We start from the raw sequence: 27,412 nt of genomic DNA on the forward strand, positions 1-27,412 counted from the left end.
AAAACCCTTTAAAGCTTAAACTACAATCAAGTGTATGTGTACAAGATAATTAAAACCTAGTTGTAAGGCCCCCAGTGGCACAGCGGTATGTCTACGGACATACAACGCTATAATCCGGGTTTCGATACCCGTGGTGGGCAGAGTACAGATAGCCCATTGTGTAGCTTTGTGCTTAATTACAAACAAACAAACCTAGTTATGGGCTTGAGAATATAATCTTTGCATTTTGATTCAACTTGTTTCTCTACTCTTTTTTTTAATTATCTTCTTTCGTAAGTTTTTATGTTCATTTATGGAGAATATATTCTAAGCTACATACGTGCATATGCATTCAATTGAATGTTACATATTTTGCAACAGTTTACTGCTTCATTGGCTTATTTTTCATCCAACCATTATTTACTAAGCAAAGTGGTTTTGTGTGTGAGGTTCATGTAAATACGCGTTTCACAAAGGGAAGTACAAAAATCAGTAGAATAAATCATCACTTACAAGAGTAGAGAAATCTACTGAGGTAATCGTCTACTGTTAGGAAGCTCACTGAAATAGTCTCCGAAACTCACGTAAAGACAATTAAAATATAACTAGTAAAACAATGAAGAACAGCGAACTCGAGAAATGATGAAGTATCAACGTACCAGTTTCCAATTAATGCGTATTAGCATAACATCGGATTTTTTCAATGGCGGATAGTGAACGAAGGCACTTGAATTAATTCTAAAACTACCCTATGACATACTCAGTACTGAATATATTACTATTGTCCAGGTTTCAGGAAAATATTCGAAGCTGTTTTTTCTTTAGCGGCTTATAAAACTATAATCAATATTAATAAGGCTGGATACACTGTTATAAATACACACATTGTTTAACCTAATAAAACGAAGCGTTTCCGACTAGTATAACGATGCTTAAATGGCTTCGAAGAGCTTAAGTTGTTAGCGAAGAACTTAGGAACCTTTAGAGGGTAGAAATCTTGACTTTCAAGAATCAACTCAAAAATAGCCCTACAACTTTCGCAGGAGTTTGTTTAGTAGCTGTGAATAGATTTTAGCGCAGTACATCTATCCAATTTGTTTTATGTTTTGGTGGTTGAATGGATTCGAAAAGAAACTTGGCCAGTAGCGATGAGAAAAGTGATAAAATATTTCCTTCTTTTTCAAGAATCAACATAAAAATAGTCCTATGACCTGCGCAGGAGTTTTTTAATATGTTTGCCCAGGTTTGAATAAAATATTTATAGTCGTTGTTTTTTGTAAGCTTGTAAAACAAGAATAATAGTAATATGAAGAACAAATGGGCGAAGTTTGAGTTTTATCTAACAATCGGAAAAATCAACTTTTTTACTATTATCAATATTTTAGCAGCTTTAGCCATTGAAATAGAAGGTCTTGAGTGTTGCTTAAAGAACAAGTCTGCTTAAAGCTACACAATGGGCTATCTGTTCTCTGCCCACCACGGTATCGAAACCCGGATTCTAGCGTTATAACTCCGCAGACATGCCGCTGTGCCACTGGGGGCAGATGTTTTTGCCTGTATGTTATATATTATAATTTTTTGTAAACTTCCTGGATGAACCCAAGTACGAACCATTATCGTGGTTCATGGTATCTCTGAGATATTCTTTACAACAGATAAATTGTCATATTCATGGATAATCCAAACGTATATATCATTGCCAGAAGGAAAGATCGTGCTTACTATATGATTAACAGCCTATTTTATTACGTCTTAAACAATAAAAACTACACTCTCTCTCTATATATATATATGTATAAAGACGAAATCGGTGTTTGTTTGCACTATAACTCTTCTGACCCAATATGAACAATCTCAACCAAAATTTGTAAGTGAACTCAATGAACTATGGGAAATGTTCTAAGGGGGTCAAAATTGTACTTAACCATATTCTTATTTTGTAAAGCCTGTTGGTTAATAATCAATCTCAAACAATTGTGGCAGGTTGACGCTTTAGACAATGTTGAATATTCTAAAAGAATTCAAGGTCAAAGTACGAAAATTGCTGGATTGTTTCTCAAACAACCATGATTTTCTCATGGTCAATGAGATGTAGGATGTTCAAGGGTGGAATCACCTCAAAATCCTTATTTGGAAAGCAAACTTCAAATGTTTTTGATGAAGAGGCTTTGTTATAATTTTAAAATTTTGAGATATAGTTTATTTTCAAGTTATTACTTTGAAATTAAGATTGTTGTTAAACCTACATTGTTTTAGTAAGGTTTAAAAATTCCCCATCAGTTGACGGGTATTTCAGGTGATTGTGTAATAAGAATGGCAAAGAAAGGCAGGTCAAATACAACCGCATTTCATGCAAGGAGTTATCAATGTACAAGATGTAGAACAGAACACATAGGTTGATAATGATAGCTTTATTCACATGTGATTGTGATATATATTTTAGACAACTTTTCAGACTCTTCTCGCAAACCATCATCAGCATAAGTACAAAATACATTTTTATCCAAATGCGCTAGCTTTTTTACGAAAAAGTGTCCACATCATAAAGAAGTTGAGGTGAGCAGTAACATAATATGTATCTGACATTTACAAATGTTGCAAGGAAAGGCATAAGAAATATCAACTTTCATTTTTCTTCGTTTTTTTTTCCCTCGGGGGAAATCCTGCAGCAAGTGGTCTTCGATGCTGTCTATAACTTCCCTGTACCAGCTGTCTCTATGGAGAAGAACGATTCAGCATTCTGCCATTCTCCTCTTTGTCTACCTGGCGTCCAGTAATAATGTTCAGCCCATACCAATCTCCTATCATTTAGCCAATGGAAATCCAATAGACGGATCCAAATATGTACATTTTAACCAATGAAAACGTACTTAACATTTTCCAATCACATGCCTTCCAGGCGTTCTTACACCTGGTTAAATATCCTTAGGATACGAAATTGGGTTAAGCGAAATACTACGTTTACGGCGGGTGTAATAAATCACATTGAGCAAATCAACAAGGGAGAAAGTGAATTGTAAAATTGTGTTGAAGAAAAAGGTAAGGCTTTACTCATACTTTTGAAATGTAGCGTAGAATGTTCCAACTCTTAAGTGCGGTTTATGGGTGTTTGAACACCAACCTACTGGCTCCAGATGTTTTCTCACGAGAATACAATTGTCCAATACAATGTTAGAGTTTAAAAAATCAGCTCAAACTGAAAAATAAAATCACTGTATATATGTATATATACAATGATATCAACATGTATAGAAAAACAAAAAATAACAAAAGTTTTACGTAAATATAAGGGTTATTATATACATGAATATCAATTAGTAAAATGCTTATCAAAACAATATTATTTAAATAAAAAGAATCTATGAAAGCATGTATATATATATATATATATACATTTACAAAACTAGTTTTTTTTATTATGTAAAAGTCATCGTACTGATTATGTTTACCTTGAAATTACACAGCTTTGAATAAAATGTTATTGCCACAATAAAATTTGTTTATTCTTTTAACGGAAAACACTAAGATTTGTTCTAAATTGTCTTAATACCGAAACGGCCACTTTTGAGCAGACGTTTCCGAAGGATTTTATGATTTTTGCTTGATTTTCGAAGGAACATTTTAATTAGTTTACTGCATTTCTTCGTTGTATTTGGTTAAACTCAATAAGAAGTCTATCAAAAACAGTTTGAAAGTTCGTACAGGGTTTCAAAACATTATGAACTTAGACGAAACACTTGAATACATGAGAAAGTTATCAAGTTAGGTAAAAAAACGTAAACCTTCATCCGCGCCACTATGTAATATGTAATGGTCATCGTTGTTGTTTGTTATTAAGCACAAAGCTATACAAAGGGCTATCTGTGCTCTGCCCACCACGGGTATCGAAACCCGGTTTCTAGCAGTATAAGTCCGCAAACATACCACTGTACCAGTGGAGAGGAGGATGCTAATGGTCATCGAACAATGTCGTATGCTGGCATCATTTGTGGACATCCTATATGTATTTTCTTCTTTGGGATTTTTAAACTCGTCTTCACACGATAAACACTTTGACACACCATTCATGATAAATTTAATTTTCAGAAAAAGTTCAGTATTCTTACCAACAGTATTTAGGTGCGGTGGAAAAAAAATCTTAGGACATAACAACTATCCCAAGTATAAGCCGAAAAAAAAAGCAATTTGTTTAGAACATTATAACTATAAACTATAAACAAATGAACACATAAAAAGTACGTAGAACCCACACGATTTTAAGTGATTGTTTGATCTATAATCCCGTACTTTGATTAAAAGTAGATACACGAAACTGTAACTTTCATGACGCGCCTGTACCTGTACCTTTGATTATTTTTAAAAGGTGACTGGTGACATGAAAAGTACGTATAAGTTACAATTCTATCAAATTTGATGTATATAAAAATTACCCACATCTTCATGTTGATACCAGGTGTTTAATTACACCATATCTTCAGGTTGATACCAGTTGTTTTATCACACTACATCTTCATGTTGATACTAGGTGTTTATTACACTACATCTTCATGTTGATACCAGGTGTTTAATTACACTACATCTTGATGTTGATACCAGCTGTTTAATTGAACTACATCTTCATGTTGATACTAGGTGTTTAATTACAATACATCTTCATGTTGATACCAGCTGTTTAATTGCACTACATCTTCATGTTGATACTAGGTGTTTAATTACACTACATCTTCATGTTGATACCAGCTGTTTAATTGCACTACATCTTCATGTTGATACCAGCTGTTTAATTGCACTACATCTTCATGTTCACACTAGGTGTTTAATTACAATACATCTTCATGTTGATACCAGGTGTTTAATTACAATACATCTTCATGTTGATACCAGCTGTTTAATTGCACTACATCTTCATGTTGATACTAGGTGTTTAATTACACTACATCTTCATGTTGATACCAGCTATTTAATTGCACTACATCTTCATGTTGATACTAGCTGTTTAATTACACTACATCTTCATATTGACACCAGGTGTTTAATTCAGGTTGATACCAGGTGTTTAATTATACTACATCTTCATATTGACACCAGGTGTTTAATTAAAATACATCTTCAGGTTGATAACAGATGTTTAACTACACTACATCTTTATCTTGACACCAGGTGTTTAATTATACTACATCTTCATGTTGATACTATATGTTTAACAAGATTGTTAATCGAATACTAAGAAGTATGTTTGGGTGTACAAAGAACTGTACGTTTGAAATCCCAAGCTGAAAGAGTGCTATAAAATAAAACATTTAGTGAATATTTCGAAAAATATAGAGTAACAATTCCTTTTGTTTAGGTAGTTTCACTGTGCTTATACACTTTTATAGAAAGGTGACTTAATTCGAGAAACAGTCTGATTTAAACTGATTTAGCATTATATGTATAAAAGCATTATTTACACTTTTATTTCACGCATTTTGAAATACTTTTAACACAGTTGTCGTTTTCTAGAAGACAGGGCGGATTTTTAACCACTGAACTTTGTTTTGAAACTATTCACACGTTCTTTAATATAAACCCTGTCAGACAACCACAGTTTTGTTGATTTTAGAAGCTAAGATTATGTACAGTAATTAATATTCTCTGGTATTAAATTATGGAAGTTCATAAAAAAACACGATAACTTTGTCGTTGTATACATTACAATAAGCACAGTTTCCATATCGTCAAGAAAAGAAAAAAAAATGCTAATTCCTGTGATAAATATACTAAAGAAAACTGTACGTTAAGTATTTTAAGATGATGACTTCCACTTTAAAGACTAATATCCCACATACTCTCCAAGGATGGTACTGTTACACGTCTCAAAATAAAAACTGATTCCAATTTAAGAATCTGGATATTATTTATTATGAGAGTTGTATCTTAACGTTGTTTGTGTTTTCAAACCTTTATTAAATCTTACATAGTATCCAAAAAAAGAGAAAAACTCCTTGCTGCGCACCATGCAGTTTGAAAATCCTTTGAAATTACATTGGTGGAAAAAAATCATTGCACCACCCAACTGTCTTCACAGTTTTCTTGGTTCATGTAATTGTTTACGAGATTGTGCGTTGTGTAAGTGTCAGAACTAGTGTAAAACGGTTATGGACATTGTGTGGTGTAAGCTGATTCATATTTCAGTCATCCAAACACATATATGCATCTTTATTAGCTAACCAACCGTGACAAACGTATTACAGCAGATGATCAACAAATACTTGGCAAATACGAAAATGTTCTGTGAGTAAGAAAACCTAGATTTAAAGTTAACGCCACTAATGTAATTGACAAAAAGTGATCACAAAATCTGTTTCTTCTTTTAATATTTGGATGTGCCCCCTCTAGCCTTAATAACTGCTTGACATCACTATGGCATACAATGCACGAGGGACTGAATGTAGCCAGGTGTGAGTTCATGATGCCAATTAGGGTTTCCTGTAGTTCCTAGGTGCTTCTCTGTTCCTTCTTTGGCACTTTGTTACCCATTACCTTCCAGTAGTTTTCGGTAGGGTTAAGATCTGGGCTGTTGCTTGGCCAACTAGTGTCTTGATCGTTTCCCTTCTAAGACAGACCTTCACCTGAAGCAATGAAATAAAACCTAAGATGTCTTTTCAATACAAGTAGAGTAAAATTTCCTCTTTATTTCAGGTCTACTGCATAGGGTGCATGAACACTACCAACAATTTTATCCCTGTGGCATGGAGCAGAGCCATCCTCGAATGTGCAATGGTCAGCTCCACCGAAGTGATTCCAAATTGTTGACCAGAACTCGAGGATCTCGATGTACTTGTTGGCATTGACAGTGCCTTTCACCAAATGTAAGCGTCCCATACTCTGACCACAGACATATCACCTGTCCCTGCGGATGCTTCACAGTTGCATTAAAACATGTTGGATGAAATTTTTCTCCACATCGACGTCGTACAAAGTGCTTTCCATCAAACCTCTGCAGGTTGAATTTTGATTCATCTGAAAATATAACTTTGCTCTACATTGCTTCAGTTCAGTCAGCATATTCTTTGATTCGGTTGAGCCTTATTTTCCTCATTTTATTAGTGAGAAGGGGTTTCTTTCTTGGCTATTTCGCTGGAAGAGAAGCTGAAGTTTTGTCTGCTATGCTCTTTTAAGATCTGTGGACGACAGTTGATGATTCTCCAGGTTCTTGCGTTTCAGAACAAGATCGTCAGTTGCTGTGGAAGCTTTCATAATCCTACCCTTTCCTTTCCACCTCTACACACAGCCAGTCTCTCTATATCTGTACACCCAGTGGCTCACAGAAGACTGGTTAAATTTACTTCTTCTTGCAATGTGACTTGTCGGAAGTACCTCTTTTCTCAAGTAAACAATTACTGCATTTCCTCATGGAGTTAACTCGCAATCCGTGGCCATGGTAGCATCACACGTAAATTGTAGCAGATAGGCTTATAGACTGACTCTCAGTAATAATCTCTATTTATAGCCAAGAAACGGCTGATGCAATACCCAAACAGCCTATAAAGTTGCTGTTGTAATAATTAGACAGCATTGCATCATCTATGAAATATATTTGCACCAACATGCATTAGGGCCTCAAAACCGGTGATGATTCCCAAAAAAGTGTGAAAAAAATTGGGTGATGCACTAACTTTTTTTACCACTCTAGATGATCAATTAAAAAAAATGTAAGTTTTTCTGAAGGTTTTTAGATATTACTGCAAAAGTGAAATTTGCAAATATAACAATACGTTTGATTGTTTCTTTTAGAACAAAGCCACATTGGGCTACATGCTGCGTTCACAGCAGGGAATCGAACCCCGGATTTTAACGTTATTAGTCCTTAAACTTAACTATCTCACCGGGAAACATAACAATAACAAAAATGACCTAAATAATAGCATCTCTCTTGTTCCATTATTATCAATCTGGATTATTTTTTAAACATATACATATTTACTTTTAACATAGGTAGATATAGGAAAGTTATATCAAAATCAAAATACTTATAGAGTAAAATATATAAACATTGCAGTGTATTTATCAAACAGGGGAATAAATATATATATAGTTACCTAGATTTTAAAATGCAACTAACTGTTTTCATAAAAAAAAGAAAATAAGAAATAATTTTATGGACAAATCTCAGTGGTCAATTCATTAATTATTAATGACGGAACTCGACAGGACTCTTGACGATGTAAACCTCTCATGCTGTTTAATGATTTTTTTTACCTTCGGTGGGACAGCTGTACGTTTACGGACTTACAACGCGGGTTCGATTCCCCGCGATGGATACAACAGATAGCCCAACGTGACTTTGTTCTAATACAAACAAAGTATTTTTGGTGGTTGAAAAATCTAATTTTAAGAGATTTATAATTATGATTTTGTTTAACGATAAACACACAGTTCGGAGAAGTTTGAAGTAATTCTAAAGCATTAAAGTTTGACTTCAGGTTGGATTCAAACCCGTGTTTCTGCTGCCGGGGCATGTTTTAATATCTGAAAACAGTGTTTTATTCTAATGAGATGTGATAAACAACAATCCAGGTCTTGATGAAAACGTCTTTTTTTATTTTGAAAATACATTATTGTAAAACGAAACCTTACTGTTTTGAACAGTTTAAGGTTGTTAAAAGTGATCTTATGTTTATATGTTGCTAGTGATGTTGTATTAATTAATTGGTATTTATTAGAAACAGATAAAAACAAGAAGAAAAAAAGAATAAAGTTTTAGCTCAAACTATGAAACTTTATATTCGGAGTGATAAAATTATTATACATATTCTATAAAGTCATTTGAAGCATCAAGACGGTTAAGATAGCATATTAGTCATCACAACTCTTGGGCTACTCTTTTACCAACGAATAGTGGGATTGACCGCCACTTTATAACTCCCCCACGACTGAAAGGGCGAGTATGTTTGGTGGGACGGAGATTCGAACTCGCGACCTTCAGATTGCGAGTCGACCACCCTAACCACCTAGCCATGCCGGGCCATCGTCGATTGCGCTGATGATTGATGGTAAATCTCGAATTATAGCCAATACTGTGTGTCTGCAAATTTTATATATACTGCAGATAGAATAGCCATCCTTGAAGCTGACTATAAGAATCGTGCAAGCAGGAGATGACGAAAATGATGGCAATTCTAGGCAAAAGTGAGGCAGAAATTTTGTAGTTATATATTTTATTTAGAAAATATTTAGTTTCAGATAAAGTATGCAACAGCGACGGCCCACCAGAGTTTACGGTCGTCACAGTGGAAGAGGGTCGTAGAAATGTCACGACCCAAACTCCATCAGAAATGGAGGGAGGGGAGGGGGAGTATATTAATATAATTAATTCATAATAGTTAATTAACACGTTTTCGACCTTGTAGAGTGAGCAGAATGTCACTGTAAGAGGAAATCTGGCCCACGGCTGAAAGGGCGAACATGTTTGGCGTACCGGGGATTCGAACCCGCGACCCTCAGATTGCGAGTCGAGCGCCCCTAACCACCTGCCCATGCCGGGCCGAATATATATTCATGCATCTGTACAACTCGAAGATTTCATGTGGCTATCTATATATATACAGCTTTAACATAAAATTTTTAAAGCCTGCATGTATATCTAATATATAAAGCTAAGTTTGTGCCTGCTTGTTCGCACCTTTTAGTCACCTGTTTCCACATTTCTTGGTCTCTCAGCACCGAACTTGACACAGTGATAAAGGATAACCTGGGGAAGATCATGAGGATGGTTTGGACCACATTTAATTTCATATCTAATTTCGAAAAAACTATCAAATGAGCACAACTTGACACAGTAATACAGAATGACATGAGGAAGGTAATGACAGGGGTGCTGCCCCCCCCCCCTCTAATTTCATATGGATAGAATTCTTGAAAACAGTATGTCTTTTTTTCAGTATTGGTACCTTTATGTATTTTTATTGCACTTTTATTGTTTATTATGTTAAGAAAAAAAAAATACAAACACAATTTCCTATTCTTTGTTACAAACGAGGTTTTATTTCACCGGTCCAATAGACGGGTACTCCAGCTAGTGTATAGATATAAATACCACCTAACTTGCATTGCATGTGCATACATGTATAAAACCCATGCGGTTACAAAATCCAGTCCATGCACCATTCCGGTGTAGTTCAGTAGTCCCTTCATTCCAGTGCTTACAGACTCCCCATATAGCTACAGGGTATAAATATAGTAGCTATATACATATTATAAGCATATACATAACATGTGGTGTGTTGATCACCATGCATCATAGTGGTCATACATGCAGTACTGCTATAATAAATAAACTTAGTATTTCGAAAATTGTTTAATTTCGAAGTCTAAGTCCAAGGGAGGAAAATTCAACAATTTTCGGAATACTAAGTTTGTTTATTATATCTGCTATATAATGTGAGGAACAGAATAGTGGCCAATGACACTTTTTCTTCATTTCACCTATCCAATGTATACGTTTTTTTGTGTTGTTTTTTTTCATAGTGACTACAAAGCATGTTCACACCAACAGTATGTTTGATGCGGTGCTATAATACTATCAATGATAACATTGTGGTAATGATATCAGGAACAATAGCGATCCAATCTGCATGAAGCCAGCCAATCCAATGGTTGTCATTGTTTCCTGAGAGAGCATCATACACCAACTACGTATTTCATTAAACAAAACTGTTTCAAATAAGACAAGATTGATATTATACATGTTTATGCCCATGATAGACATAAAAAACTCAAGAATAAAAATTATTAAAAATTGTTAGTTTAAAAAAAGGAGAACGTGATCTTAAAAAAAATACAGATACAAGATAGGTAGCTTAAAGTGAAAATGCAATTGCAAAAAAGTAAACAAACAAACTTAATGTTTCAGACATAGTGTTAAAATCATTTCCTCAAGCTAAAAATCCCTAAATATAACAGCTTTTAGACATGGAATCAAAATAGGGATTTGTAGCTTCATGAAATGATGTCAACACTATGTCTCAAACCTTAAGCTTGTTTGTTTACTTTTTGGGATTGCATTTTTACTTAAAGCAACCTATCTTGTTTCTGTATTTTTTGAAGGTCCCTGTTCCCCTTTTATAAATTAACATTTTTTAATAATCGTGTATATGTGTGGATAATAATAAGTCAGTTATGGAAACAGCGAAATGCGATTTCAGCAGTTGGAATTTTCAGCTAATTTTCCATCTGAATATCAGTCATATTAAAAGGAAAAAAATAATCCAATTAATAAATCTTATATATTCAGTAACTGATGCTTTTAGCTGGTCAAAAGTTATAAAAAATGGTTTCGGTAAAATGTGTTATTAGGTTTACGCCCGAAAATATCGTGAACAGCGAGGGTACCCAACTGATGAAACAATGTAATCTAGATAGTATAAGTAGTTTGTTTGTTTGTGCTCTGCCCACCACGGGTATCGAAACCCGGTTTCTAGCGTTGTAAGTCCGCAGACATACCGCTGTGCCACTGGGGGGCGGTATAAGTAGACACATAATAAAAGTATACTTAATTGGCTATACTGATGGCCAGGCTGATTTTTGATTTTGCTCTAAGTACATAGCTTACTCTGATCGGAAGTTGTTATCATTAGCTGTTGTTAGTGGTGACGAATTTTTTCATATGAAATTGATACGATTTTTCACAAACTTATTTATGTATAAGTCTTTTAAGCTAATATAAGGTAGTTCTAAACTGTAGTTGGGTGATTATGCTCATTACAAATTAAAATTATCAATATTTTTACATGGAGAGTGACACTTGTTACGTATTATAAGTTTGAATGGTCTGAAACCGAGTTAAATTGTAATTTAAATTTAGTAGTTAAATAAATACCGATATATATATCCAATTCATAATATTTGCCAACAAGATTTATACACATGGTTTCTTTGTTTTATACAAATATGTTTTAATATACAAACAACAATACAATATAGAATAACAATTATTATAAACAGCTATTACAAACAATGATTTATATACAAAAGTTCCACAAACTTGCAAACAATACAAAGTCTTCTTTCTAGTCTGGAACTTCCTTGATATCTTATCGAGAGTTCACGATGAGCGAGTTAATTTCGAGTTGAGGTAGGTGCAATTCACTTAATAGAGAGCTAGCTAGCTCTGTGGTCTTCACTGATCACACGCCGATTTTTTTCTACCGATGACGTTAGGTAATGTTTTCGTAAAAGTACTAATGTCTGCTATGAATCCACTAAAGTTGAATAGTTTGTGATGTTCGAAATTTACAAATGTTCCTGGTCAAATATCTGAAGTGTTCCGATTAATAAGCGTTATAACAATCACAGTTATGGCTTCCGAAGTTTAAGCACACCAACTATAGCAAACCAATAATAGATACTGTTTTTAGGCGCGTCACGTTGGTTATATTTATAGGCATATGGAGAGTTTCTCGAAACTTCAGCTTACGTAATAATACTAACACGCTATACTAGCGTTTTACGTACAGACATATATATCGTTGATTCTTACACTCGAGAATCTTCTACAACTTTAGGGAATAGGCGGGAGTTTCGCAATACATATTTAATAGTATAAGTTATGTAAATTTCTAAATATAAATTCAACTTAAACAAATATACATATTAAAACATATATATATATATATAATAGTAAATCCGTCACACACTTACGTCACGAAACCGGTTGCTAACTTTATAACATTCCATTAACACTTGGTTGGAGTATCTGTCATAAATACAAGTATACCTAATTCGTTTAAGACATTTACTTCATATTTTATGCATCTTTTGACAATTAGAATACCGATGAAATAATTTAATTTTAATCAGAACTTTAAAGACGAACGAAAGGTTCGTAAGATTAAAATAATATTAATATTATTCAATTATGTTTATTTTTAAATCAACCAGAGAAAACCAGCTATTCACTTTCCTGTATCTAACTTCCCTGCCCCCCCTCCCAGTGACACAGCGGTATGTCTGCAGACTTACACCGCTGGAAACCGAGTTTCGATACCCGTGGTGGGCAGAGCACAGATAGTCTATTATGTAGCTTTGCGCTTAAATACAAAAAATCTAATTTGCCGTATCATGCTTTCAAACTTGGATAACATTTCCTTTTGATTTTATAGAACAAGAGTTATTGCAAAATGTGTAAATTTATTATTGTTAGCAAGTTGTGCGGGATATTCTCGTGCGGTAGTCGTAAGTTCTGGTTACGAGCTCAACATGTGAACTTCTGAATAAGAAAACATCATGTTTGTAATGTTACCAATAAATTTAGAGCAGACTAGATTGTTTGAGATGGGTGTGGTTTCAAGTCATTTACCATATTTTTCGAAAGCTGACTTTTAGTTGACCAAAGCTCACTAAAACAACCTGCATTATCAAAAATGAGACAGTGAAAAAATATATATAAATAAACTTTACTACTAATACTCTGAGATGTTGTGAAACAATTTACACCGACGTTAAATGTAGTTTATTGAATTGTTAGATATATTAGCTCTAATAATGGTATATATTAACGGTTAAGATTACTTTAGTTTTTCTAGAACGGTTCGCTAGAACTTGAATCTCCACCTTTACAATAAGACGATTACTGGTGACTTTGTACTTCTAAGAAAACTTCAGCTTTTCTCAGGTTGTTGATAATAAATCCTTTTCTTTTTCTTCAGCTGCCCGAAAGAAGCTAATGTTTCTTCAGAAGTTCTGAGAAATACTCAGGTTCCTTCGTCAACTACATTGATTTTGTACTTCTTATAACTTAGATAATATTATTTGAAGCAATCACATCTTAAACAGAGATACCAAGATCAGAAATAATGAAAGAGAGGGATCAAGGTTTGATGACCCCATATCTTTATATATGCTCTTGTGACTAGTTTTCTAATGGCCTACACCAGATAAGTCTACACTCGGCTCTCTGTAGAGCTCACTATTAGTATGCATGAACTGATAATACTTACTATTTTGTACATGCATCTCAGCTCACACTTACCATGTCTCATCGCTCCGAGGCTTAGCCATTGGACATGAACCACCCTAGCTTTTCATCTGAGGATATATTTAATGAAAAAATAAATAAAATCAAAACTAGACTGGTTCTTCTAAGGTATTCTGGGATCACAATCCCGGATATACAGAGAAACGTGATGAACGTAATCTACCAAGCTCATAGTTTCTGTCTTTCATGGCTGCTTCTTACAGCTTACTCCAGGTTTATAATGAAAACAAGAAAACATCGTGTTTTTATAAACATTATAAATTCATTACCATAAATAAATAAATATATATATATATATATATATGATGTAATGAAACGGGTATAAATATTTAATATTAACTTCTTAATGAGAGCCACCTGCCAACATGGGTCAGAATTAAAAATATACCCAGTAATGAACGTACCTAATTTAACATACTGTTCAAACTATCTTACTGATAATAATTAGCAAGCATAGTTTCATCAGTTGGGTGTCCTCGCTGTTTTCGGTCGTAAACCCAATAATACTTTACTAGTTACAGCCAGCCCAAGAAACTTAGTTTTATCTCAAATCCATGTGTTATGCAAAATATCATTATAATAAAAGTAAAACTAGAATTACTATATATATATTTTTTTATTAAGCACAAAACTTTACAATTGGCTTTCTGCGCTTTGTTCACCACGGGTATCAAAACCCAGTTTCTAGCGTCGTAGGTCGGAAGACATACCATTGAGCCACTCGGGGGGGGGTGTAGAATTACTACAATGGAGAATAATCATTATAATAAAATCAATAAACATAGAAATTATAAACAAACTAATAAATAGTTATATTGAATATTCTAACCGAAATTGTGTGTTCAAATACTCGTTAGTGAAACTGTTAGAATGACTTGAAAATTCCATTGCATTGCTTCCTTACGAATACTTATGATCTTATATTAAAAAACAACTTACAATAAGCCTAATTTATTATTAATTCACTCGAAAATCTGCATTTCCCTCTCTGTGGTGGATGTTTCTAAAGAAGCCTCAAACAGATGGATGTTCATTTTTTTTTGTTACAAGGCTATAAAGTAGCTATTAGCGCATGACCATTTTCTAATTTTGAACTGATAGACTAAAGAAAAGACAGCTATTCAACGGTATCCACCACCTTTTTTTATTATTATTAGTTATTCTTGTCATATAATAGTCAAATTTTATCGTTACTATAGTAACTCACCCACAATCCCAAAGTGCGGAGCATGATGTTGAGGATTTATAGTAGGGGCGTGCTACCAATAGGCCACGCTAGAACCACAAGTGTTCGAAATCTAATTAACTCTCTAAAATTAACTTCTGTTCTTAACTTATGCCTTTATTTAAGCCAGAAATAATCACCTGTTTTGCTGTTAGTGTTTCGTTTTAAACTGCTATTGTTGAGAGAAATCTTTAGCTTATTCTAACTATTATTTAATACTTAGAAAAGATATTCAGCGCAAATATTTTTGAATATTAACTTTTCTTCTAATGAAGCAATAATATCAAAGTTTCTTTTCATTGAATATGTTAATAAGTTACATACTTTGAATGAGCTTTAACTCGCGATGTTGGGGAGAATAAAAACATATAACATCAGAATTATATTTTTTCTACTCTCGCTATAACTATATACAAATTCGTTGGCTATGTACTTCAATGTATATGTATATACATATATATACTATTTTCAGTAAATTATGATATTTTAAAGTACTGTTGTCCTTAAAATACCTTTAGAACATAAGTGAGTGTATAATATAATCAAGCATATACAAGAAACAGTTATTGGCTCAATTAAGAAATATGTGCAAACAATATACGTATTGCACCAACTTAAACGTTTATTTTTTTGTTATTGTTGTTATTGTTTAATCATAGATATGAAGTGGATTGATTATGTAATTAATATTCAATATTAAGAGCAAATTATGGTCTAAGGGCAAAATTAAAAATAAACCTGACAATCAGTAGAGCTAATTAAATATGCTTTTCTTTCGTTTCCACTTATATAGACTAGACTTCATTGTTTCATCAGTTTGGTACCCTTGCTGTTAACGACATTTTCGGCCATAATTCCAATAATGTTTCACGAAGTTCAAAACTACACCTAGTACTCCTAAGTAATTATAAGCAGAAATATCTTATGGCAACTATCACAAATGATTTGTTTTTTCAAAGCAAATCTGTTATATGAACATTTATAAATGCTATCTTTGCTATAGAGAAAAATAATTGTTTTAGAAACAATTTTTTTATGTTATGTGTAACACAATTCTAAACCAGTAAACTCCAACGAATGTTGCTAAGATAGCTGGCTCGGCAAAATTTTCAAAGGTAATTTAATTTATTTTTATGTAAACGAACAATACTGCAATCTGGTGCACACAATCACCATCATATTTATTCTAACGTTACAAGCCAGTGAATATAATCATTGTTATTATTTTGTTTAGTTGTTTAAATGTTAAAAGCTAATTAACGTACGTTTTTTGTTTAACGAATGATACAAGATAGTTATATAGTCACTGTGGATATTCGGAATAGTCTGTAGAATGAATTATGTACTCACAAGTGAAATAGTTTACATGCATGTATAAGAAATCACATCTTTCATTCCACTAGTTCCCGTGAATGGTACTAGGTGGCGCCACTATTATCAACTATTCCAAGTGACCTCTGTCATTTCGCGATTTCTGCGTCCATCCTAAAAGTGGTAATGGATATTGCAGCACGTAACATTTCTTCAGGAATTACCCTTTCACATGGCACCCATAACTTAAGGAATGGTTGCTGGATTATGGCAATAGACCTATTCTTCAGAAAGCCCAATAACCATTAGTCAGCGGGGGTAAGGTCAGGAGAGCGTGGTATCCAGGCATGATGTAAGTGGTGAAAATTTTGTAACAGAAATAGCAAATAGAAAAATACTTCAGTAATAAAAAACTGTTTACAGAGAAGAGTTGGATATTGGTATTATTTATTTCCTGGAATGTCTCCTCATTAAAATAAGAGCATAATTAGAAATGATTTGTTTACTCGAAATTTAAATTGAAGTTAATATGGAATAATAAAAAACACCACAATACGGGCGAAATATTCATTTGAATCTAAGTGACTTAAACTTGTTTTTTAAAGCTATCTCAAAATTGAGTGACTTTCGAATGTATAACTGTTTAAACGGAGCTCAACCTTTTTGTTTTTTAAAAAAAAGGGTTAGTTTTGGTCAAAAAATGAGCAGCTCTTAATTTTTATTCAGATGGAACACCTGACTCAGGCGAAAACAAAGTTGTTGTTGTTTATTATTAAGCACAAAGCTACACAAAGGGCTATCTGTGCTCTGCCCACCACGGGTATCGAAACCCGGTTTCTAGCGGTATAAGTCTGCAGACATACCACTGTGCTACTGGGGGACAAAACAAAGTTAAAATGGAGATTTTCAAACAACATGGAAGTTAATGTGTTTTAAAACTTTCTTCTTGCCTTAATAAATATGAGAAAAACTTTTAAAAGCTTGTTAGTATAAAACAAATGCTCTAAATGCACAGTTGTGTTTTGTGGACTTAATTTCATCATATAGTCATAACCACAGCAAGACCAACAGAACAAAAATATAGATGTTTAATGTTTAGTTAAGCTCATTATCCGAAAGCTTCTTGTGCCATTATAACCACGTAGAAAAAAAAACTTTAAGCAAAAGAAATCTGTTTATATTCTAAATTTTTTCAAAATGAAATATCACGATACAAAACATTATCGGAATTAATACTATCAAAAACATTAATTTGATTTTGTTTGAATTTCGTGCAAAGCTACACGAGGGCTATCTGCGCTAGCCGTCCCTAATTTAGTAGTGAAAGACTAGAGGAAAGGCAGCTAGTCATCACCACCCACCGCCAACTCTTGGGCTATTCTTTTACCATTATAACGTCCCCCACGGCTGAAAGGGACAGCATATTTGGTGGGACGGGAACTCGAACCTGTGACCTGCAGTTTGGAAGTCGAGCTCCCTAACATCCTGGCCATGCCGGACCGCCAAAACATTAAACAGATAATTCATTTTCTATTGTAGTGGCCCGGCATGGCCAGGTGGTTAGGGCGCTCGACTCGCAATCTGAGGGTCGTGGGTTCGAATCCCCGTCACACCAAACATGCTCGCCCTTTCAGCCGTGGGGGCGTTATAATGTGACGGTCATTCCCACTATTCGTTGGTGAAAGAGTAACCCTAGAGTTAGCGGTGGATGGTGATGACTAGCTGCCTTCCCTCTGCTAAATTAGGGATGGCTAGCGCAGATAGCCCTCGTGTAGCTTTGCGCGAAATTCAAAAAAACAAACAATCTATTGTAGTTGCATTTAGATATTACTTGAAACAAAAATTGTATGGAGGAAATAAGTCATTGAACTTTTTGCATGAATGAGTCAAATATGGCACGATAAAGTATAAATATATATTTATATATAAGAAGTGGAAAAAACGTGCAATGTGAAAAACCTTCATCTATTGAAGAAGTTGTACGGAGAAGTAAACTTTTCACACGAACGAATCAAGTTTAGCATGATAAAAATCGTACAGATGATTGCTCTCTATTTTCGGTTTCGATATTTATATTTTTTTTGCATCATATGTTTCCACTGTTTAATCATAAAAGAGATTCCTGCATTATGGAACAGGAGCACTATGTGAATGTTACTACACTGGATAAAGTAGTATCATTAAAAAATATTGGAGTAGTATTAGTTATATACCGATTTTATACAATGATTAAAGTTTTCTTTGTTTATAATGGTATTACGAGTTTCAAAGTAGAAGGAATTAACTAATAGACAGTCTTATTGTCTTATTTTTCTCTACAACATTTTCGGTGGGACAGCGGTGTGTTTCCGGACTTACGACGCTAAAATTTGGGATTCGAATCTCCGAGGTAGACACAGCAGATAGCCCAATGTGGTTTTGCCATAAAACAAACAAACAAACAAGCAAATTGTTAATTAAAGTAGACGGGAATAGTCAGCAATAATTTATAAACATTTCTGACAGTTATTGTCCATTAAATTTTGTTACGATTTAATCAATATTACCCCAAGTTTTTAATTTTATTATCCAGACAATATAACCAACAATAAAAAATAACACTGTCGAAAAACTTAACTGGCATACAACGAACGGAAACTGCAGAAACATTCCTTCAAAGTTTTTAGTTTGTTTTGGAATATAATGGGAAAATAAGGAGCTAACATTTGAAAACGTTTCATCTACCAAAGCTTAAAGAGTGTCAAATAGATGTTTTGTGTGTGTGTGTGTGTGTGTGGTTTTTTGTGCCTTGATTATAGCTTAATCAATTATAGATCATTGTTGGCAACGTTCTGTCAAGGCAGCTTTGTTAGTGTTAATAATGTTACCATGGTGCATGACTTGTTGGGGGTTCTGATATTCATAAACTACACTTGTTTTATAATGATGGTGTAAATAACGCAAACTCTATTCATAATAAGAAACTTTATTTCTGAGACGGACTGAGAAAATGTTATGGTAGCTAGAATAAACCTGAATATCTGCAGAACTTAAAATTATGAATCATTGCTATAAGAAGAAAATGTTACAGATAAATTTTATCAGCATTTTGTATATATAATTACGTTTTGCGGATAATTATTTTCACAACCAATTCGTTCTAAACTTTTTCCCTTTTTATTGTATATCTTGAAGTTAACACCGATTTGGAGGCTTAACATAACTAGCTATTCGTTTTCTATAAGCTACCAGCAACGAGATAGTTGCTGTCAATCTGTTTTTAACTTTACATTTGTCTTTGAGTAACAGTAACAAAAACGAAACGCGATTAAACAGGTTTTGTTGGTGATAACGGGAAGAAAGGCTTCGTCGATACTGGATATGACAGTGTGGTTGACATATTATTAAACGCTCTTCTTTGCTTCCAGTCAGGAGCTCTCATAATAATTAAGAGGCTTAATTTTTTTTTGTTTCGGTCTGTGTTGTAAAACAATTAAAAAAACTGAAAGCTTCCATGTGTTTCTTTCGTCTTCCATAATCTCGTTTTAAAAATGTCGATCGCTTGACTTATGTTTATCAGAAGTCAGAAAAGGTATAATTGTAAACAACGACTTGCATGTTTCGCTATGTCCTTTTAATAGGAGAAGTAAAACGAAACAGGCTTTAGTTCCCCATCACGTTTTAAAATTGCATTTTATAGAATTAATGAAAATATACTTCATACTGTATTAGCTCTTGTCTAAGTGTACTCTATGCAACCATGTTTCTCAACGTGTGAACATTCCTTTTTCTTTAGAATAATTTAGTTTTTACAATGTGTTAAAGAGGTATATATTGAGATTCAGTTAGTCTGTATAACACACAAATAACATCTCGAGCAGCGATAGAATCAGTAATAACAATATCATTGTTATTTTCCCCACCGCGTAATAGCCGAGTTCTAATCTTGAGATACGCATTTGTTTGCATTGTCGGATACTGAAGAAACAGTGCCTTATAGGGAAGCCCCCAGTGATTCAGTGTGTTTGTTTTTCTGTAAAGCTGTAACAATTAACTGTTTACGCTACTGTTCTTGTCACGGATCGAACCCTAAATTTTAGCTTTACAAGGTCTCAAGCTTACCACTCAGTCACCAGGATTCAGACTGAAGTACTCTACTCATTATTATCTCAAGCATTAGCCTGTTTTAGCAGAGTTTCAAGAGGTGTTTTAATTAAAAACAATCAAATGTTGCAGAATCGTGAAGGTTATCATCATATCTGACAAACAAAATCTTGTATCCTTTATATAATGATGATAGCTCCTTTTAGACATGAATTCTAATGATTAGTCTTAATAATCAGCTTATGCTGAAGTTTACTAAACTACCAGTACCACTTTTTAATTCAACTTTAATTGCATCAGTCAGCTAATTGAGTTAAGAATCTATTCAAGACTGATTCAAATTATACGTTTTATTTTTAATTTTCCTAGTAATAATTATAAGAACTATAAAGAAATTAAATATTCTTTTAAGCACTGGTTTGTATATGGTTCTGTTACCTAGCTGTTTTTTTGTAATTAGAAAGTCTATTTTTCTTCTCCACTTTGATTATAAGTATTCTAGAAAGAGGGCAGCAACAACTAATGTTAGACATTAGATATACTGCTAGCAAATAGTCAGCGTTTGCGGTTATATTTATTTATTATGTATTTAAGTAGATTTTAGTATAAATATCTGTTCTTTTTTTCTAGAAATGCATTAGTATAAAAGTTAAATATAAATCCTAAATCATTATATTTCCTCTGCAGTTTCTTTTATTATTTTGGCCCAGCATGGCCAGGTGGTTAGGGCGCTCGACTCGCAATCTGCGGGTCGCGGGATCGAATCCCCGTCACACCAAACATGCTCGCCCTTTTAGCCGTGGGGGCGTTATAATATGACGGTCAATCCCACTATTCGTTGGTAAAAGAGTAGCCCAAGGGTTGGCGGTGGGTGGTGATGACTAGCTGCCTTCCCTCTAGTCTTACACTGCTAAATTAGGGACGGCTAGCGCAGATAGCCCTCGTGTAGATTTGCGCGAAATTCAAAAACAAACAAACAATTTATTATTTTATTCTACGCTAAAATCTAATATTGAATTGATAATGCGATAATGACTTGGATATGGAATTGCATAGACTCCACAAGATGAAGTGTTTTCTTTGATTACAGCCCATTCGTCGAGATGTATGACCTGCAATTGGTTCAGTGATGTCAATAGAGAAATACAGTGACAAACATGGTGTCCAAGATCATCTCAAAAATGCCCAATCGGATGCGTTCCAGTGATTGTACTGACTAAGAAAGATAATTAAAGCTGCCGCCATGCTCTTTGAGACAACTTAGGAAAATATCATCCTACTGGGTTTTTTTGGCTAACGGGGTGTTGCCCTTCAGAGTCGAAATACTATGTTTCGAGCTGCAAATAATCGGCAACAAATTTCAAGCACGCTTTAAGGGTTGTTATTCGAATTGGTTGTTGGCTACCATGTAGCAATTTATAATTAAAGTATCCTTTGTACGTTACTGCTGAAGTTAAATCTTCTCTTCCCACTGTTGGACTAACCAACAGTTGGTTGTGCTTTACAGTCTTGTCCAACCGTTTTCTCCTCTAGTCACAAGTTGATAGACGCAGTTTTTTCTTCTAATATATATATATATATTTCCTTTCGATTGCCAATATTAGTATACCCTTATGACAGACGTATTTGAAGAGTCAATCAAAAAATCTCACACTCCCAGGTAACAACTAAAATTTCCCTTTGAAAATTGAAAAGATCTTTGCTCTTAATGTTTGTCTCGCAGACTAGCCGTGATATGACTGTATTTTTGCATTTATAGAGTCCAAGCAAGCATCTGACACATTACATAATTAGTCTATTTCACATTTGTAAACTCTGGAAATTTTTTTGTGCCTCAAGAAGAAGAGATCTGTGGAAGACCATGGTCATCAACGACTTGTTAGGATATGGTACCGCGAAAGAGAGAGAATTTCAGAGAAATTAATATAGTATTCTGCCAGTGTTTTGGGGGCTGGTATCTAAATAAAGTGGCCAGTAAACATTTGAAAACGAAGTAATGATGCTCGAAAGTACAAAAAAAATTCAAATGTGAATATTCATATGGTTTTTGTATGTGCATATATAAAATATAGCAACTTCATCAGTACTTTATCGTACTTGTCTAAACATTTATCACATTCATGTGTAAATATCGTAAAGATTTTAGTGTAACTCCCAATATGAATTAGATAGAAACTACTGCAAGTTATCTACTTTTCTATGCATTTATCCGGTCTAACGCCCGTGAAATATAAAAACCTGTGCTTGTATATTATGATGAAATGCTAATATGTAGCAATTCAGGTTTTCTATATCTATATACCTGGAGGGCCAGCCATGTGTATTAACAATCTTCTAAAGTAGACGTGAGAAGAAAATGAAGCATCTGTATTGAATGTATTGAAGTAACGTAGTCGATAGAGAAGACGAAATTAGAACAACAAGCGTAAAACAAAAGACAGTAGTTAAAGTGTAACCTAGAAACAAACGAATACGAAAAAGGAAACCCAGTTTGTACGCTATACACCGTATTAGGTTTTAAACTAAACATTAAAAAAATGGATTAGTTAGAAAAGAAATGGCATCATAAATCACTTGTAACATTTCATGCGAAAATATTAATACGCTTATTTTGAAATCTCGAAATCGTTGAAACAATTATACGTATGGAAGAAAGCTATCAAAGTGCTAACAACGGTCCACATCAATACATAGATACATTTCTGAACTACAGAGTCTTATGAAGTATATTTAGGTTTTATGTATCTCATTTGTTTTGATTTTATCAAGTTCTAATTTTTAGAATCTATAATTCTTTTTGGACTTCGATAGTAATTAAAAAGTTCAAAACATCAGTGGTGATTATTCCGATGTAAAACATATTTTTGGTTAAATCAAAATATTATAAATATTCATTTTGAAAACGATCTTTTCTTACAACTTCCCAGTCAAATAGCAAGTGCTCTGGCCTGAGAAGGCCGAAAATAGTACTGGGAAATTCTTCCCACCCATGGATAATGTGGTAAGACATTTTTTTCACATTTGTTTTTATTATATTAACTTTTTTATCTTTATATATCATAGTTTAAAATTTTTTAAATATTCTTGGGCTATAAGTAAGTAAATTCTATAGGCACAGTAGGCCTTAGTTGCAATCACAGCATATTTTTTTACTTTTGGATTGAGCCAGGCATGGCATAATTCTTCAGATAAGAGTAGCCTAAGAGCGGGCTGTGAATATTAATTTACTAGCTGCCTTCCCTCTAATATATCAATTAAAAGGTACTGACGGCCGCGTGCAGACAGTTGTTGTTGTTTGTAATTAAGCACAAAGCTACACAATGGGCTATCTGTGCTCTGCCCACCAAGGGTATCGAAACCCGGATTCTAGCGTTGTAAGTCCGCAGACATACCGCTGTGCTACTGGGGGGCGCGTGCAGACAGAGCTTAATTAGCTTGGCCCGAAACACTTTTGGCCTTTTTGCTTTATTAAGGCGCTCGATTCGCAATCGGTGAGTTATAGGATCGGAACCCGTCACTTAACACGCTCGCCCTTTTAGGTGTGGAAGCGTTATAATATGATGGTCAATCCCACTATTTATTGGTAAACAGTAGTCCTAGAGACGGCGGTGTGTGCCGATTAGCTGCTTTCCCTCTAGTCTTTTATTTCAAAATTAGGCACGACTAACGTAGATAACCCTCGAGTAGCTTTGCGCGAAATTCAAAACAAAGAAATTTCAAAACTAGACCAACAACATAACGTGTAACTGATTTCGATAAATAAAAGGTACGTTTATAGTATAATGAAAACTATTATACTATTCAACATGATACAAAAATTTATCTCTACAAAAAAATAAAAATAATGTGGAATATTTGCAAGATCATTTAAATATTTCTTTTTTTCGTGCGACATCAATGTCTTGGATGTGTATTTTTAAGATGGCCCAGCATGGCCAGGTGTTTAGGGCACTCGACTCACAATCTGTGGGTCGCGGGTTCGAATCCCCGTCACACCAAACATGCTCGCCATTTCAGCCGTGGGGGGCGTTATAATGTGACGGTCAATCCCACTATTCGTTGGTGAAAGAGTAGGTCAAGAGTTGGCGGTGGGTGGTGATGACTAGCTGCCTTCCCTCTAGTCTTACACTGCTAAATTAGGGACGGCTAGCGCAGATAGCCCTCGTGTAGCTTTGCGCGATATTCAAAACAAGCCAAACCAAACCAGTCTGATAGCCATAACTAGCATTGTTGTCAGACACCACAGTTTCTTTTGTAACAAGCTTCTCCGAAAAACACCCCCCCCCCAGTGGCACAGCATGACGTCTGCGGACTTACAACGCTAGAAACTTGGTTTTGATACCCGTGGTGGGCAGAGCACAGATAGCCCTTTGTGTAGCTTTGTGCTTAACTTCAAACTAACCAAACCGAAAAACAGTAATGTCAGTCTTAGGTTGTATCACATTTTGACAGACTTTGCACAAATCTTCTCCACTGGACGTAAACATTGAGTTCCAAGACCACATTTAAGCAGATCAAACGCACAGGAATCTATTGGAGCTGCATGGATGAACTTGACATACATGCTTCTTCAGCCATCTTTCACATATGCAAACAGCAGTTGATTTCGAAGTTTGGATGAAAGCTTTTGAGTTTTAGGCCTTTGAGCCTCGGTGATTTTTAAATACTTGTTGTTGTTGTTTTCTTATAATGCTACCAGGCAACATTACTAATTTCATCGCAATGGACTTTTTAGGTCGAAAAGTCATCTTTTGTAACCATAGCCTTCACTATACGAATGAAGATATTGCTCTATATTGGAATGGGTTGTGGTTTTGGTTGCTGTCCTAAAGACTCTACTCAGCGTCTTTTTCTTCCGTGAAGAACGATGAGAAGTCATTTGGCCTTATATCGTTAAAATATCTTGCTATACAAATATCCTTCCTCGGAAAGAGCTGTTAGATATATTCCCAAACTCACAAGTTTGTCTGTGGCCAATGGCCGAGAATTCGTCTTGAACCATATCTGACAGTCCATCGCCTGCGATGATGAAATGCCATATGCTTTAGTCTTATCTTTTGTGTCTGTAAGTATGCAAGCGACTGATGAGACCAATTATTGGTGCACACCAGTGAGGGCACAGAAAGTCCGTCTTTGTATTACTTGTCACAGATCTATTTTGTCGATAAGTTTCCGTAGCTTCCATGCAGTTTCGTCTGTCATTCTTTGAAGACTTTGAAGGCCGTTGTGGTCAAAGCGCGCCAGTGGGGTCTGTCCCGAACTGCTTGTTGCACAAAAGGCACCTGTGCGTCAAGGTTTTTATAGTAGGAAAGCCGTTGCACAGGGGCAGTCCCACTCACTCTGCCGTAGAAGCGTGGATCCAGTGGCACGAAGAAACATTACCGTTAATCACTTCCATGGCTGCAATGGATGACTTTGATGAATCAGATATATAAGCGGTAATCATGTCGCCGTTGAATAAGCATATACAAGTCGTTGTTATAAAGTAAGGTTAACCTTCCATGGTGTCTTTCTTTTGCAATAATATACATAATTTCTCAATAAGAATATAAATGTATAAAATAACCAAAGCCTGGTGGGTGTTTGATATTATAAATTAAACTACAAACAGAGTATTAAACTCAGTGAAAAAGTAAGTTTTGCATATTTTTTTGTTTGTTTTAGTGCAAAGCTATACTATGGACCATCTGTGTTTTGTCCGCCACGAAGAATCGAACCCCGTATTTAAGTGTTGTAAGTCCATAACCTTACCACTGAACCACTGGAAAACATTTTTCATATTAAAATTAAGTGTTTCGTTGATATTAGTCATAATGAACTTAACATAACGCAAATAAAAGGAATGGTATAGCTATTATTTGAATAACGACTGAATCCACATGTTGTAGAGAGTGTATATTATTGAAATGCAAGTGTTTCTAGTCCCTTACAAAATTATATGTTATTATAGTTGTTTTTGCATTTACCTCAAACCTAAACTTATCTTTCTTCTTGTTTTGAAATATATGGATTTTTGAGAAACGTTTAGGATCCCAATTGCTGCTAATATTTAAAAAATTTATAATTTAGAATATAGTTTTTGAGCAGTTTGTTTCGGATATACGCAAAGATACACAAAGGACTATCTGAGCTAGATGTTTCTAATTTTGAACTGGTATGCTAAAGGGAAGGTAGCTAGCCAACAATTTCCATCGCCAATTCTTGGGGTTCTCTAATTGAATAGTTGGTTTTGACTATCATTCCTATAACTTAACCACGGTCATTAAGCGAGAGCGCTATTTTGCAGTAACTGGGCGCGAGCCATGGATCCTCGGTTTATAGTGTAGAATGGTAACCAGACTAAGACGGACATTGCAGAGGACTTTTCTATAGTTAAAAATTACTATAATCTGGAAATTAACTTGCAATTTCATTGCGGTTAAAAAATCAAGATTTTATTAAATTGTAAGGAATAAAATGACGGGCCTGGCAGGGCCTGTTGTTCAGGGTACTGGACTTGCAACCTGCTGGTCGCGAATTCAAAACCAGTCACCGAACATAGTCGCCCTTTCAGCCGTGGGGCGTTATGATATAGCGGTCAACCTCAATTTCAGTTGATAAAAGAGTAATCCAATATTTGGCGGTGGTTGGAGCTGACTAGTTCCCTTCCCTCTATCTATCACTTATAAATTAGGGACGGATAGCGCAGATTACCTTCGGGTGCAAAATTCAACAAACCAAACAAACTAGAATGACATCAACAAGGCCCGGCATGGCCAGGTGGTTAGGGCGCTCGACTCGCAATCAGAGGGTCGCGG

Source organism: Limulus polyphemus, unplaced genomic scaffold (genome assembly GCF_000517525.1).
Source record: "Limulus polyphemus unplaced genomic scaffold, Limulus_polyphemus-2.1.2 Scaffold248, whole genome shotgun sequence".
Lineage (NCBI taxonomy): Eukaryota > Metazoa > Arthropoda > Merostomata > Xiphosura > Limulidae > Limulus > Limulus polyphemus.